This window comes from Lepidochelys kempii, chromosome 9 (genome assembly GCF_965140285.1).
Source record: "Lepidochelys kempii isolate rLepKem1 chromosome 9, rLepKem1.hap1, whole genome shotgun sequence".
Taxonomy (NCBI): Eukaryota; Metazoa; Chordata; order Testudines; family Cheloniidae; genus Lepidochelys; species Lepidochelys kempii.
The window spans coordinates 10,031,167-10,046,765 of NC_136388.1; the positions used below are offsets into that span (position 1 = coordinate 10,031,167).

General features: G+C 42.5%; 1 long non-coding RNA gene across 2 annotated transcripts in view; it reads right to left on the reverse strand.

Moving 5' to 3' along the window:
* The window catches only part of LOC140917136 (uncharacterized), a 37,606-nt gene that overhangs the window by 15,865 nt on the left and 6,142 nt on the right, over positions 1-15,599 (reverse strand). The window contains exon 1 of one of the 2 annotated variants that reach the window (XR_012160713.1): positions 7,736-7,774. The exons of the other annotated variant lie outside the window; for it this stretch is intronic. This is a non-coding gene — a long non-coding RNA (uncharacterized LOC140917136). Of the gene's footprint in view, positions 1-7,735; positions 7,775-15,599 lie in introns of those variants that run through there. 2 annotated transcript variants of the gene reach the window in all.

The window sequence follows — 15,599 nt, forward strand, 5'->3', positions numbered from 1 at the left end:
TTCTAGGACAGAGGGTAAAGTATAGAAATATCATGTCGACAAGCCTTTTCCATATTTTGGAAAAGCTGATACACTTTGTCCACAAGGTGTCGCTGTTTACTTATGTATCTTGTTCGGTGTAGCAGCTTCCTACAAATCCTGATTCAAAAGTAACATACAATATTTTGCTCTTACGGGGGGGTGTTGGGTTGGGGGAGTTGGGGAAGAAAATGAAAATGGGCTGCCAGCGACAAACCAAATTAGGACAAGCCTACAGTTACAAGAGACTTCGTGGTCTGGTTTCAAACTATTTACTAAAATCATTTAAAAAGCTGTTTGTGATCAGACAGCCTTCTATACTCAGGAAACATTAAAAAAAAAAAATAGAAAAAAAACCCCGCTTGCCATTCACACAAAACTCAGAGTCTGGCTCAGATTTGGTCTTGGAAAGCAGCACGAAGAAAACTGCAATGGTATGAAATCAGCGGCAGTCAAAAAAGCTAACAGAATGTTAGGCACCATTAGGAAAGGGCTAGATAATAAGACAGAAAATATAATAATCCCACTACATAAATCCATGGTATGCCCACACCTTGTTTACTACATGCAGTTCTGGTTGTCCCATCTCAAAAAAACATAGATCAGAATTGATACAGAAGGACAACAAAAATGATTAGGGATACAGAACAGTTTCCATATGAGGAGAGATTAAAAAGACTTGGACTGTTCACCTTAGAAAAGAGACAACTAAGGGACATATGATAGAAGTCTATAAAATCGTGAATGATGTGGAGAAAGTGCATAGGGAAGTGTTACTTACCCTTTCACATAACACAAGAACCGGGGGTCACCCAATGAAATTAATAGGTAGTAGGTTTAAAACAAACAGAAGGAAGTACCTCTTCACACAATGCACAGTCAACTTGTGGAATATGTTACCACGGTATGTTGTGAAGGCCAAAAATATAGCTTCAGAAAAGAATTAGATAAGTTCATGGAGTATAAATCCATTAATGGCTATTAGCCAAGATGGTCAGGGATGAAACCTCATGATCAGGGTGTCCCTAAACCTCAGACTGTCAGAAGCTAGGACTGGACAACAGAGGATGGATCGCTTTATAGTTGCCATCCCATTCATTCCCTTTGAAGCATCTGTTGCTGGCCTCTGTCAGAAGACAGGATACTGGGCTAGATGGACAATTGGTCTGACCTAGCATGGCCGTACTTCAGTGGGACCAAGAAGAGAACAAAAGAATTTCCTTGGTCTCTTCTGAGTAGAGCCAGATGGGAAATGAAATAAAAAAATTGATCTTGAAAAATTTCACAAACAAATAATCTGAAAGATTTTTGAAATTGGCTCAAACAACACATTTCAGTTTGATAATTTTGAAATATTTCACTGCAATTTTGATGGTTTAGAAAAAAACCCTTTTTAGAATAAATTAAAATTTCAAAACAAAGAAGCATTTAGAATACATGCATGAAACTTTTTGTTTCAAAACTATCATATTCGGACGTTTTGACAAGTTGAAAAAAAAATCAATTTTTTTTAATAGAATCAGGAGATTCGTTGAAACCAGCCCTCTGTCTCAAACAATTTCAGTTTCTACAAATCAAATTTTTTTCAGTGAAACAACACTTTGTTGGGAAATTCCCAACCAGCTCTACTTTTGAGTCCAGGTCATGGAGTGCTCAGTGCTGTCATTCTCACTGAAAAATGTGGACCAAACAGTAGTATCTTTCCATTTACAAATACTCTATTATTCTATAGCAACAGCACCAAACACTGCTGCATCACTACCCCAAGCCATAGGGTTTGCGACCCTTTCTGCACAATATTTTAAATATTTTTTAAGAACAGCTGCTACTCTCTCTTCCTATAAATCTACTGACATCTCCTTACTTGTTTCTAAAATCGACTGCTAGCCATATTAAGGTTTAGGCAAGATAACTTTCTGGAAAAACATCCTAAGGCCCAACCAGGGTTAAAAAGAATCAAATGTATTAAAAAGCAAACAGAGTCTGGCACCGGAGATGTCTACACAGTTATTTTTACTGCCATGATGCAAGCTCCGTAAGCCTGAGTCTATAGACATGCGCTCTGAGATTCTCTGCCAGGTTCTCTCTAAGGATTTCTGCTTGCTGTGTAGACCTACCCACTGAAACCCCAGGCCCAGGTCCAACAGACCCAGGTTTACAATTCAGTGCAGACAGACCGTTAGGCTCCACTGTTATAATCCTACTAATAATACATTGTTAGAGACGCTGCCTGCCCAAGGAATTTGCCATCCAAGTAGACAAGACGGCCATGAGGATTATCATTATCCTCATTTTGCAGATATGGAAGTGAGGCATGACGAGATTAAAGTGCCTTGCCCATGTTCATATAGGAAGTTTGCAGCAGAGTCAGGAACTGAACCTACATCTTCTGAATCTCAACCCAGTGGTTCAACCACAGGATCATCCTTCTCTGCAACCTTTTCCATTGTCTTATTTTTATGCTCCATTTTGGGCAAATAACAAATAAAAGTACTGCTAAGAGGACTACTTAGTTGGGAGTTTAGTTGGGATTGGTCCTGCTCTGGGCAGGGGGTTGGACTAGATGGCCTCCAGAGGTCCCTTCCAACTCTGTTATTCTATGATTCTATACTTCTCCATATTGAGCATTCTTTCCTGAGATGTGGCCTCTGTGTTTCAGACTGCATTTTGAAATCCACCCGACATAATTGATAATTGCATAAAAAGCTCCGGAGGTTGGACAAGATAATAGCAGTTTTACAAGAACTGAGAAGACACTGAAAACTTTTACAGGGTTTTTTTTTATGTATAATTATTATTTTTCCCCAGTGTTTCATGTTCTCAGTTGTTGCTGGCAGAGTTTCAATTGTAGGGTGGACAAGGGTGTTATACTAGCATTTCTTGATGTGGATTTGGGGCTGGGCTCCTAGGCAGATTGTACCTCGGGGGACCCCGCTAACAACAAGGCAATCCCCCAACATGGTCTTGCAGTGTAGATGGGATGGAACCATGTTTAAACTGTGTCCCCACATGAAGCTACAGCTCTGCTCTACTTTCTCCAAAATATAACTGGGTCCTCCTGCCACAGCGGTTAACACAACATAGACGGGCCATTGGGATCTTTGGGTATAGCGCTTTTCCATCCTTAATTTCTATGGCTCAGTAGGAGGACCAGCAAAAAGCTCACCACCGTTCACTCCAAGTGCAAGGCGCATTTCTTTGACTTTGCCTTCTGCAACATAAACATGGAGCAACGCGTATAGTTAAATAAAAACCCTGCCAAAGCACGACACTCCACTGCACACACTTCTCCCCCGGGAAGAGGATAAGAGAACACGTGATTGTTGTGTAGTCACGTTTCTTACTGGAAGGTGATCAGATGCTATGGTGATGAGTGTGGTATAAAAATCTATACAGAATCTAAGGGTGAGATTACTAGCCCTGGTTTAAGATAGGCATAGGGCAGAGTAACAAGGTGGCTTGCCCCATGGGCTGGGGTTAAGCCAACCCTGATTACAGGATGCGCCCCACCTGAGTAGGATCAGGAACTTCCCTATAAAGGGCAGCCGGTGGCCACAGTAAGGTGGGGGATGCTCTGGAGGCAGAGATCTGCAGCAGCAAGGTTAGCTTTCGCAGAGGCTTTTAACTGTGCCCAACTCTGAGAAAGAGGGCTGGGAACCTCTCAACTAACGGGAGAGAGATATTGAACAGGGGTTGGGGGCTAGAGGGCCAGTGTGTACTTAAAGAGTGAATAACTTGGACCACAGGATGGGAATGTTTTAATTTCCTTTGAACTATCAGGAGTTTGGTTAAGGAATGCTGTGAAGGAGACAATAGGAGGAGGGGAGTGCTGCAGAGCTACCTCTGGCCATGAGGCGGCACTTGGGTGGTAGCCAACCCTGTTACAAGCAGACCGGGACTGCAGCTGTTTCCCCTGCTAATATACCTTGGTCCTGACCTGAAACACCCCTGAGCTCTCCTCAGCCACAAACGCCAGTTAAATGCCAAACATCTCAAACTGGGCAATGTTGTTGTGAGACAGAAAAAAAAAAAAAAAAAAACTTCCCCAGACACCTGGACTGAGGCCAACAAACTCATTTCACTTATGATGTGATCCAGATTTGAAACCGCGGCTCCAGAGGTGAAAGGTGGCTGCTAGTTTGTTTAATTCCGAATATTTGCATATCTCTTTCTCTTGCTGCATTGATATCAAATCTGCAACAATCTATTAAAGCTTTCATTTGAATAGCCATTATGCTTCCGAGACTGGATACTGGTCCCCTTAGGGGCTATGAGTAATAAACAAATCATTTGTGGCACATGTGTTGTTCAAGCTTCAAGCAAGGTAAACGAAAAATATAGATTACAGTGCCTCAAGTCCTATCCATTTTCCTCTCTTGTCAAACATTCTTAGATTCTTTAAAAGAATAATCTAGCCATATTATTAGCAATAAAATGGCTCATTGCTGAAATTTTGAAAAGATTTAACAATGTCCTTTGCAAGAATTGTATTTCTCGTTACATAAATCTACAGGCTTTCAGGCAAGCCACCATCACAGCAATCCATTATTTCCTGCTGTGGCGGCATCTCCATGTTAAAAAGATAGAGATTCAGGGTTTTTTCCTTTCTTTTCTCCTTCTCTCTCTCTCTTTAAAAGCCCAGTACAGTCACCATGAAAAATGTTATAGACTCTCACTCTATCAGACTCATTTCATGCACTGGGGCCAGATTCACTCCTGTTTAGGCCAGTAGGTTGGCCAACAGCAACTGAAAGTCCACTGGATTGAGGGCGAAGGTTCTAACAGTACCGGAGGATGACAAGGTCCCCTCCACCGGGGGAGCTCTAAGAGAGACAGCCCAGCCTCAAAGAAAAGAGGTAGTGCTCGCCGTTGATTCAATGTATCTCCTCTTTCAGCCACGCTTCGAGAGTCCCATAGAGTTCTAGAGAATGAAGCTGACTTTGATTGGTCGAATTTCCAAAAGAAGGGCAGCAATGGTAACTATCCTTCCCTGAGGGCTGAATCCCTCCTGTGGTGCAGCAGGCCTGCCGTGCAAGCATATAGGCCCAGATCCCCAGCTGGTTTAAATCACTATAGCTCTACTGATGTTAACGGTGTGACGCTGATTTTCAAGACCTAAGGATCTGGCCCGTAGTTTTGACCTCTCTCCTGCTAGTGGGGTGATTCTGGTCCATTGCGTCTTGCCTTTCAGGAGACATGAGAAGTGTTGAGTAAACAGGGAATGGCACATTCCCAAACTAACATGGGCTATCTGGGAAGATACAGACTTAAAAAAAAAAAAATGGAACATTAGCAATTGAAACTCTGTGCTGACGCAACCAGTGTTAAAATCCTGTGTTGAAAAATATGCTGTCAATTGCAGAGCAAGTTTCTCAGGTTGATATGGCAACTGGAAACACTGGAAATCAAAGCAGAGCAAATATTCTTAAAGGAAGAAAATAAACATTTTGAGGCACAGTCTTGTTCCTGCTCAGCAGGGATTTAACGTGCTCAGCTATCAGTGTTCCCTTTTTTTAATCTAGAAGCTAAGGAAAGGGCAGTGTCATGCCATGGCTATTGATTTTATTGCCATAGTCATGGACTGTTTCTTTAAGGTTCTGCAATAGCAGCTTTGGGATTTGTGTGTTACAGATCTATAGTCACACCACTGTTCTTTTGGACTTTTGACTCCCATCTTGGAGCCTCTCTATTGGCACCAGGACTCCTGAGGCAGCCTGGAAGAAGGAGATGAGCTAGAGAGCTGGGACAAATTAAATCCATCCTCAGGCATGGCTCAGGATCCATGAAATTGTGATCTCTTCTCCAGGTGGATGTCCCCTGAGGGCAGAAAGGCCTTATGGCCACCATCCAGGAAAATACTTAACCACACGCTTAATTAACTTTAAGCATGTGAGTAGTCCCAACAAAGTCAATGGGATTACTCATGTGTTTAAAGTTAAGCATGTGCTCAGTTGCTTTGCTGGATCAGAGCTTCCATGTATATATACCCTATTTGGCCCTTACCATGGGGTTTAAGTGGTGCATATGTTCCTATGCAGGCCATCTGCACCGGGGTTAACTTCACTTTAGGAAATTATTGGTATCCTCGGTATTATTTATAAGCTTGGAACCTCTCTCTTAAAACCCACAGCTCCCTGTGCTATTTCACTTCACCATTATTTTAGGAATCAGCTTTTCACTCCTTCCGGTCGTCCTCACATTGTGAGCAGTATTGCTTGCCCGATGTCTGGGGTGTGGTATGTGATTATTGTGAGCGTTACAATGAAGCCAGCATCACGTTAGCACAGAACACCTGGAAGAACCTGCTTTATGCTATGTAATGAAGAGGACATAGCCTTTTGTGCTTCTCCCCTCCAATAAATGCTGAAAGGAGACCTTTTTGACAATATTTTCAACAAAATCTCTCAGATCTGACTGGAAAATTTCTTCTCAAGTCATGGTCCCATGAATCAAACCAGGCAATCAACTAATATTTAGATTTCTACCTGGAATTAGAAGACTTTAAATCAGCCCCCTCAAGAAACTAAAGGGGCAATCAGCTCTTATTTTATATTTATTTTATTTTTCCTTTAAACAAAAAGGGTTGCTATTCTTTTCTCCTTCTGCAATGAAGTTAATAGATTTATTCATCAAGTTTTCTAAATTTAGACATCAAACTGCTGTTTCTCTCCCACTGCTAATTTTATTCTTAGCAGCACTTACATAAAGGCAAGCATTGCAAGATATGACAAAAACACTAACCTGCTGTGACCTGGAATGCAGTGGCATGTAAAATACAATGAGAAAGACTGATGTACTACAGAACTTTTATACCAAGTGTTCCCCATAAACTATATGTTTTACATGAGACTTTGATTTTTAATACTGTTTCTTACCCCATAAGGGTCTGATCAAGCTTCCCTTGGAGTTTTGCCATTAACTTAAAAAGGAGAAGGAGCAGATTAATAGGAGCTCCCTTGGCATTAATTTGAGTGGTAAGCTTGGTCTTCAAGTCAATTGGAAGAAGACCAAGCTGATGGTGGACCTCTACTCCTACCCATTGTAACTGATGGACAAGAAGTTGAATCTGTTAACTCATTTGAGTATCTTGGCTCTGTTGTCACCAAGGAGAAAGGTTGCCTTGCTGATATGACACATCGCATCAGCAAGGCTCTGGGTGTTATGCACGTTCTTGACGCCTCTGTGGCATCAACGCTACATATCAACTTGGACTAAGATGCACATCTATCAAGCAGCAGTGACTTCTATCCTTCCGTATGGCTCTGAAACCTGGGCCACCACAGAGACTCAAATGTGTCAGCTGGACACTTACAACATGAACCAGCGAGGATGAATTGAAGGCATACATACATGGTAGTTTCATCACATTCTGAACAAGGATGTCAGGTGTCAGACTAACCAGCCTCCAATGTCTTCCCAAATGACTCAACATGAGCTCAGGATGCTTGGACTTCTGCTCTGTATGCTGGAGTCCATGCAGGTCCGCCAGCTTTATGCACTTGATCCAATAAAAGCTGGATGGAGAAGACCTCGTGGATGGCCGCACAAATACTGGAGGGATGTTGTGGCTTCCGACCTTGCCTACCTCAGCCTTAATACAGAGCAGGCTGCAACACTGGCAGGAGACTAGGCTCTGGACATGGGTGATCCAAAGTGTGCACTCTACACTCCATGAGCAGGAGAATCAATGAATAAATGAATGAACAATGGCACTTACCACCTTGCAGAAGTGTTGACCTCCCTTCAGGACCAGGTTGGTGGATAGTACTCCATGACAATGCCAGGTACTTGTCAGTACACGACCAGTGTCCACTGCATGGGTCACTGGCTTTTCACAGATTTCACAGGTTCCTGCTTGCCAAATTATCAGTGTTTTATGTTGGAAAGAGCTGGTCATTCTTGCTTGCCTAATGCCAACTGGGAAAGCAACCTCCAAGCTCCTGGCCTATGAAGAGGAAGAGCAGATGAGTGGAGAGCTGACATCAAATCTTGCAAAACCTTAAACTTCCCAGGAATTTGAAACCATCTCCTATGTCATTGTTATTATTATTTATATTGCAGGAGCACCAGCCAAGGATCAGGGCCCCATTGTGCACTGTAAACATGTTCAAGGAAGAGAGTACTTGCTCCTAAGTGTGCACTTTTTTCTTGCCGTCACTTTCCACTGGTCTCTCTCAGGATGAGGGTGAAGCCCTCCTGGTGTGTCTGATTGGAAAACACCACTGTAAACTCTGCACTACAGCCTTTCAGAGGGCATGAGTCCTACGCATTTCCACTGGTTCTAGTTGTGCCTCATTAGTTTAGGTTAATCAAGTGTCGAGCATCACTTAAGTCCAGGGAGCTACGATAGTCAATGGGATCTATTGTCTTCTGGATACCCGCATGTCACACCCATTAGCATCAATGGGAGTTACAAATGCTCTTTGGAGAGAGACCCCAATGTGTACAACAGTGACAGATTAAAAAGAAATAATGGGGCCAGTTCAGCCCTGGGGTGATTAGAGGCAGTTCTATTTTTAAATCCTGTCGCTTTCACCAGAGTTGAATTTTACCCAGTGTGTTGTAAAACTGGCCCAGGTTGGCAGTGACCAAAAAGTCGCCATCACCCTGGAGGTGCTTGGGATCCTATGCGAAGTGAGTTTGGTGTTCTCAATGCTGGACACCTGTCCACTGAAAACAACAAAACCCACCAATCGTAGCTGAGGCTCTTGGCTCAGCAGAAAGGCCAAGAACTGAATGAGCATGGAGACTGAACCACCCTAATGATGGTCATGCCAAATTATGGTTGAAGCCTATAGGCAAAAAAGTGTCCAACATTGCCTGGTAGGTCCAATTTCGTGATACTTGTACTGTGGATAAGAGGACTTCACTCTTCAGGGTTGTCAACGTGATACTTTTCAACAGTTCTAAATTCACTTAAACTGGGGACAGTGTGGAAACTCTGGGAATAGGCTTAGAAAAGGCCAAACTGAATGATGGTTCAAGGTGTGGAAACTGCAAGAACTCTGGAGGGTGGATGTTTGAGTATGTTACGTATTGTGGACCTGAGCCTCAGCCGGTGTAAACTGATGTCATTGTAGCTGGCTGATTTACCCCAGCTGGGGATCTAACTGTAGGAGAACTATAGATGGTACATCCTATATGAAAGATAACATATTGAAACATATCCTTGGGGTTTCCAGGCTTGGGTGGTTATTTTTAGGGGAAAGTATTGATTTTTACTTCAAAAGAGAACAAGCAATAAAACTGATCTGTTGAAAAATTATTTCATTGAATTTTAACTCAAATTGGAGTGCTCTGAAACACTTTTACACCTGCCAATCAGCTCCCCCTGAATATGGACTATTTTAGCATCTGTTGGTCCACTAACAATTTTCAATGCTGAAGACATTGAAAATGGGAGGGATTTCCGATGTACAGATGATAAAAACCTACATTTAGGTTTTTGCTTGGGTGAAGGTTTGTCATTATTTAACCTAACTCCAGAAATTGTAACATTAGTTACACTGGGTCAAATTTATTCTTAATGTCACTGTTTTGCAATGGAAGAATCTGCATTTTATTATACTGGACAATGGGCCCAATTCTCCACATTTATACTAGTTTTACACTGCAGTAACTCCAGTGATTTCAGAGGAATTGCTTTGGATGTACGCTATTGTGAGAAGAGAATCAAGTCCAAAGTGTTTATCTCCAGATATTAGAATATGGTAATTACACTGGTATCCTCAGAGTTAATAGCCACAATGTATATACCAAATAATTGTCTTTAGCTTTCTCCACATGTTAATTCTCCTTAATCCTGTTATCAGTACAGCTAGTTGGACAAACTGTGTGATAATAAACTAGTATTTATCATACACTTCTTTCAGTTCCAGATTAACCAGGAGATTTCCCAAATACTAAGGGGATTTGCTTTATCTATAGTGTGAAAATTGCCAGATAAAACTGTATGTGTGTGCTGGGAGGAGGGACCCCCAACAACCCACACCACACACACATGGAAAGATATTTATGCCCAGGAAGTGTTGTGTTTTTCCTCTCAAATCTGGGAGGCTCACGTATCCTCTCCTTCAGAGTTTGCAGCCAAAGGCAAACCGATGCAGGAGCCTGTGTATTGGAGACAGAGACAACCTGTCCATGTGTCTGATCTGTGGAATTTATTTCTCTACTTATGGCTAGTTTAATGCAAGCCTCAAATATCTGGGACACCATTAACACACAGAGCTAAGTTTTCTGAAAGGGCAGCAGATGCCTCCTCATGCTTGCTACAGTCCCCAGATGCTGGACCCTTTATCATCATCCGGATATTTGTCAAAAGATATTTTCTTTATTATTGCTACAGGTGCTTACTTAGTTCTAGATAAAGACAGCCTCCCCCTACCCCATACACCACTTCCCCCCCACCCCCTCTCGACGTGTCGTAGCTTTATATGAGGCTAATGGAGCAAGGCAATGCTCAAACGTCAAATTAAACTGCACGGCTCTGTAATCACTCAGACTGACATGGCATAAAAGGATAATTAGTAGTTCATTACATGGAACATTGTTTGTTCAGCTAAATTGATTTCTCTCAGCTGCCCCTGTTTTCTGTTTACTTAGTGAGCGCTCAACTGCACATGTTTATTTGTGACCTAGGAAATCCCTTCCTCTGAACTTTTCTTTTCTTTTTTTTTTTTTATCAGCGTTGAGTTTTTAAATATAGCTTGCTTGAGGTGGGTGAACCTCTGAAATTACAGACAGGTGCACAATAACAATTGCCAGTGTGGAGTGATGTGCAGTACAAAACAAGCTGCGGTTAAGGAGACCTGCCCAGCTCCCTCAAGAAAGGCCATGCGCATCCATCTGCTTTGTACATGGAAAGTCTTTGCTTGGTTGTTTGCTTTTCAGCTTACAGTGAACTTCCCAAATTTTTTAAAAAAGGGGGGGGAGCTGTAACCTCCCCCCCCGGCACTGCAAATGGAAATTGGCAAACAAAGTCTTCAAGCCTCCCTTTTGCACACTGGGAGGCATAGAAAGGAGGTGGTTGTTATTATAAGCATGCTTTTCTTTCCACTTGCAATTAGGGTTTAAATGCAAATCGCCACCTTCAAAGCTTTCCAAACTTGCTACCTCATGAAAATCTAAATATTGATCCAGGTGACTTTCAAAATCTTGTCAGTGTCTGTGTTGCCAACTCCAACACTTTTATCATGACTCTCACTTTATTTGGGGGATTTTTTTAAGAGCCCCAGCTTCTGGAATCATGTGATCATATGAGACTCTCAGCTTGCTTTTTTTTTTAATGCAAGTTTCTAGCTGTCATGGCTGCAGAGAAAAGCTTGAATCAGTGACTCTAAAGGCTCAGAACCAGAAAGAAAACAAACCTAAACCAAAATCAAAACCAAAAAATGATACACTTTTAAGTCTAATGGTTTTTCAGCCTCTCTCAAGTCTGGGGACCTGTTTGAATGTTTGAGGTTAGTAATACTGCCTATGCCATGCCAACTAGGGAAGGAAGGGGAGTGTTTGTTCCCACAGGGGCAAACAGGGGAAAGACAGGATTACTTCACTGACATCAGTGAAGTCACATCATATTTCCACCAGTATAAATGCAATCAGAATCTCGTGTAACATCTCCCATTATGAATTTGTGAGAGTGGAGATGGGGGATTAGAGAATGGAGAATTCCTGTTACACAGGAGGAAGGGGGAACCATGATGTGTTCTGGCCAGGGCTAGACAGTAAGGGAAATGTTCCAGCTCCACATAGGGCTAAAGTTGTTATCACAGTTCAGTCATCTAAAATCTGCTGATACTCTACATTACATGTCACTGGAACGCAAATGGCAAACGCTTCAGTAGTATTTTACCCTGTCCCTGGTGGGGCAGGGCCTCCTTTTCCTGGAAGTCCCCTGCAAAGACACATGTGGCAGCATGTGTGAACTGGCTTTGATGTGGCAAACTTTTGGGTCTGGAACTTAGTTTTGTGACTAATCCCTAGCTGTATAATGTATAGCTATACACTTTGACAATACCATCTCTGGTGATGGTTTCCTGGATCAAGAAATATCAGGCAGACTACGAAAGGCAAGCCAGGCCTTCAGAAGATTTCACCACAGGATACTCAACCAGCACGCCATCAAACAGCCAATAAGACTGATTATGGGCATGATACATGGATAGTTTGCCACCGACCCATTAAACAACTTGAAAAACGCCACATGCTCTGTTCTGAAGGTCCGTTGTCAAGACAAAGTATCCATCATTAACATTGCTGAAAGATCAAAAACCACCAGCAATGATCATTAAAGCTCAATTTAGAGGGACAGGACATTATCAGAATTGGTGAGGAGAGACTCCTGAAAGAAGTTCTCTGTGGCGAGCTGAAACCTGGAATGTGCGGTGGACAACAAAAACACTTCAAAGACACCCTTAACATAATCTGCCCTTATGCAGCATACATATTGATAACTTTGAAGACCGAGCCATGGACAGACACGCATGGCAATTAACAATAAAGGCTGTAAACACTTTGAGGAAGATAGACGCAAAAAACTGATTGAAAAAAAGGGCCACATGTGATGCCATGTCTTCTGTGGGAGCCTGCACATTCCTATGTGATGTCAGTTTGCAATCTTGCTCATCATGGATTGAACTGTATTAGCCACATGAGAACAGATGTCGCTGTCATGTCATGCAACGGAGAAACGTACCATGGACTGAAAAGTGTTCCCCCTCCTTGAAGCATAAGCAATTGAAGCCCAGCTACAAATCCATGTTTAGTGGTTTGGTTGCGCCCTTTTCTGTTATCTCCACCTTTTGACTGTTGGTGTTTGTAGGGCACAGAAACATTTTGCTCAGAGCAGTTCAGGGGCAGGACTGGATTGTTTTTAATCTGCAAAAAAATGGAAGTTTAGATGCACAGTTTATCCCAGCTACTGAATCTGTCTCATGAGCAAACGTTGCTGTCGTAGCAGAATGTTGGCACCATTAAACTGTCAGTACCACAAGAGAAGCTGGGGGAAAAAAAAAACATTCTAAAATGAGCTCATGAATGGGGCATTCAATGAAATGTAAACCCAGGAAGAGAGTACCTTCAAAAAGATGCGTTTTCCAACAAGATTCAGAACATAATTAGGTTCCTCAGCTCCTTGGAGGAACCTGGAGTTACAAAGATAAAATTAAAAAATTCATCCTTGGAAGGCCATCTACTGACATTTTTGGGCTTTGGATCAGGACCAAACTTTTTTACTTTAAGAGAAAGCTTAGACTCTGGAGCAAAAGATGACAGCCAGCGGGAAAAAGTGCTTACTTGCAAGTTATTGTTTGCATTGGTGTAGCATCTAAGAGCCCCTGTAATGAGCCAGCCCCCACTCCCATTGTGCTAGGTGCTTGCAAAGAACAAAACAATGGTCCTGCCCCCACAAATGTGCCCAATAAGATTCACTGATTGCAGCATTAAACCATGAGAACAGGGGAGTGCAATTGCCTGGAAACCAGTCGTAAGCAAAAGTGAGCAGAACACTTGTCTGGTTTCACTGTTCATGCTTACACAAATGAAAAAGGAAACAAAGGCCAAAGAATACATTAATCTACCAGTAATAATCTAAGGTGGTGTTTGCAATAAAGAGAAGAACGTTTTTAATCCAGCGGTGTTCTTTAGGCATTTTTTCTGGCTCCTGTAGATTTGCCAAAACTTTTCCATCTGTATAACATGTTTAAAACAATTATATAATTGATGTATTTCTTTTCAAATGTAATGGAAGGTTATAAGATGTGTATTATTTATTCCAGAAAACAGAACTGCTATGTTGGAGACTGAGTAAATGTGTATTCAGGAAGTTAATAAAAACACAAAAAACAAAACAAACAAAAAAACACACCATGCGTTTTGTACCCAAGAGAACAAAACTGCTTCTTCTGAGCCATTCCAGCCTGTCAGGCAAATACATATTAAAAAGAAAAATGTGAAAGATATATTATTACTTACCAAATAGACCAGAATAAGCTCCTTTCGTGCCGTTCAGTCTGTCATGTAAATACTGGCTGACCTAAAACATTTTCCCTGTTAGCAGATGCTAAGTGATAAAAAGAACAGTTCACATATTGATGTAAAGCTGCTCTGATGGCAGTTTAGTCAGTCACCCTCTGTAATGGCTCCTACATAGGGTGTGGCCAGAGCTTTCTTATTCCATGGTAATTCTCACCTGCTATGCCAAGGATGGGGAAGATGCTTAAAGCCATCCTCCATTCTGAGCTACACCAAGCTCACATGGGCCACTCAAGATCTAGACTGGGATATCTGTAAGTACAGCCAGAGTGGAAAAGCATTAGTCGTTTAAATGGTTAAAACAAGACAGTTGTTGCATGTACCTTGTGCTGGGTAATAACATGAGAAGACCCCCTGTTTCTAAAACTACACTGGCTCTTCGTTGAGGACAGTATTTTCAGAGATGCTGCAACTGCTACTAGCATTCAAGCCACATGCACAAAGACTTGTCTCCTGGCATCTCCTTCACACTCTTCCCTCCTGCAACCTGTGCTCCCCCCTCCAAGACCTACTCAGGTTTCTACATCTTTCATCAATTTTTCTTGTTGTGTCTTCTGTGCCAGTGTTTACTGACTTGGTCAGGCCAGAGGCTGCTAGTACAGAGCCCACCTTAGGGATGTGGCCTTTACCACCAGACTATCATGCCCTCTGCTAGGCCTGATCGTCTTCTAGGGATGCTGGTCTTAGAACCTGTCTGCCACTTCTGGTTTGTGTTGCTGCTGTTGGTGAGGAACTTGCTTCCATTCCACTGCTGTAATTCAGGAGGGTGTTGTCCTGTTGTATTGCTCACATACAGTCAGAAGAAATGAGGTATGTCAGTCCACATGGTTCTCCTGGTTCTGGCCTTGATCCCGTGGGTCTACTGTCTGTCACTACTCCACAGTTGTCTTCGGTTTCATCTCCACTGCCGTCCTGAATCTGTACCTACCTCAATATGACCTGCTTTCCACTGCAGATGGGACTGTGGCTTTTTGCCATTGCTTTGTGTAGCTATTTGATGGTGGGACCCAGAGCTCATCTATGTGTAGTGGCTTCAGGTCATTGGCTGCTTTGTTGTAGCAGATTGCCTGTCTAGCCTGACATTTTCTTATCTGCTTCTGTGTACTGTCTCTCGGTTCTTCAGCCCATCAGTCCCTGTGCCGGGCTACTGTTTAGTCCCTGGGAGAGTGTATTGCAATGGTCCAACATTGCCTGGTAGGTCCAACATCGCCTTCTTGTCTATTTTGCCTCCGCCATCAGACTCTTGGCTGTCTTTACTGCCAGCTCTGTCTTCCCATTGGTTGGTAGGTACCTTGGATCCCATTTGGCCGTGGATTGTTTGAATTCTGCTGCAGCGTACTGCGGCTCATTGTCTGAGCCCAGCGTGTCAAGTATGACATATGTTGCAAAATGCGCCTTCAGTTCCCTGATCACAATTCTTGCCTGAGTGTCCTCTAGATAGTCCACCTCCCACAAACTGGAGTAGTAATTTACTGTGACCACGTAGTTATTATCATTACAAGTGAACAGATCTGTTCTGACCTTTTTCCAGGGTCGGGTTGGGATTTCAT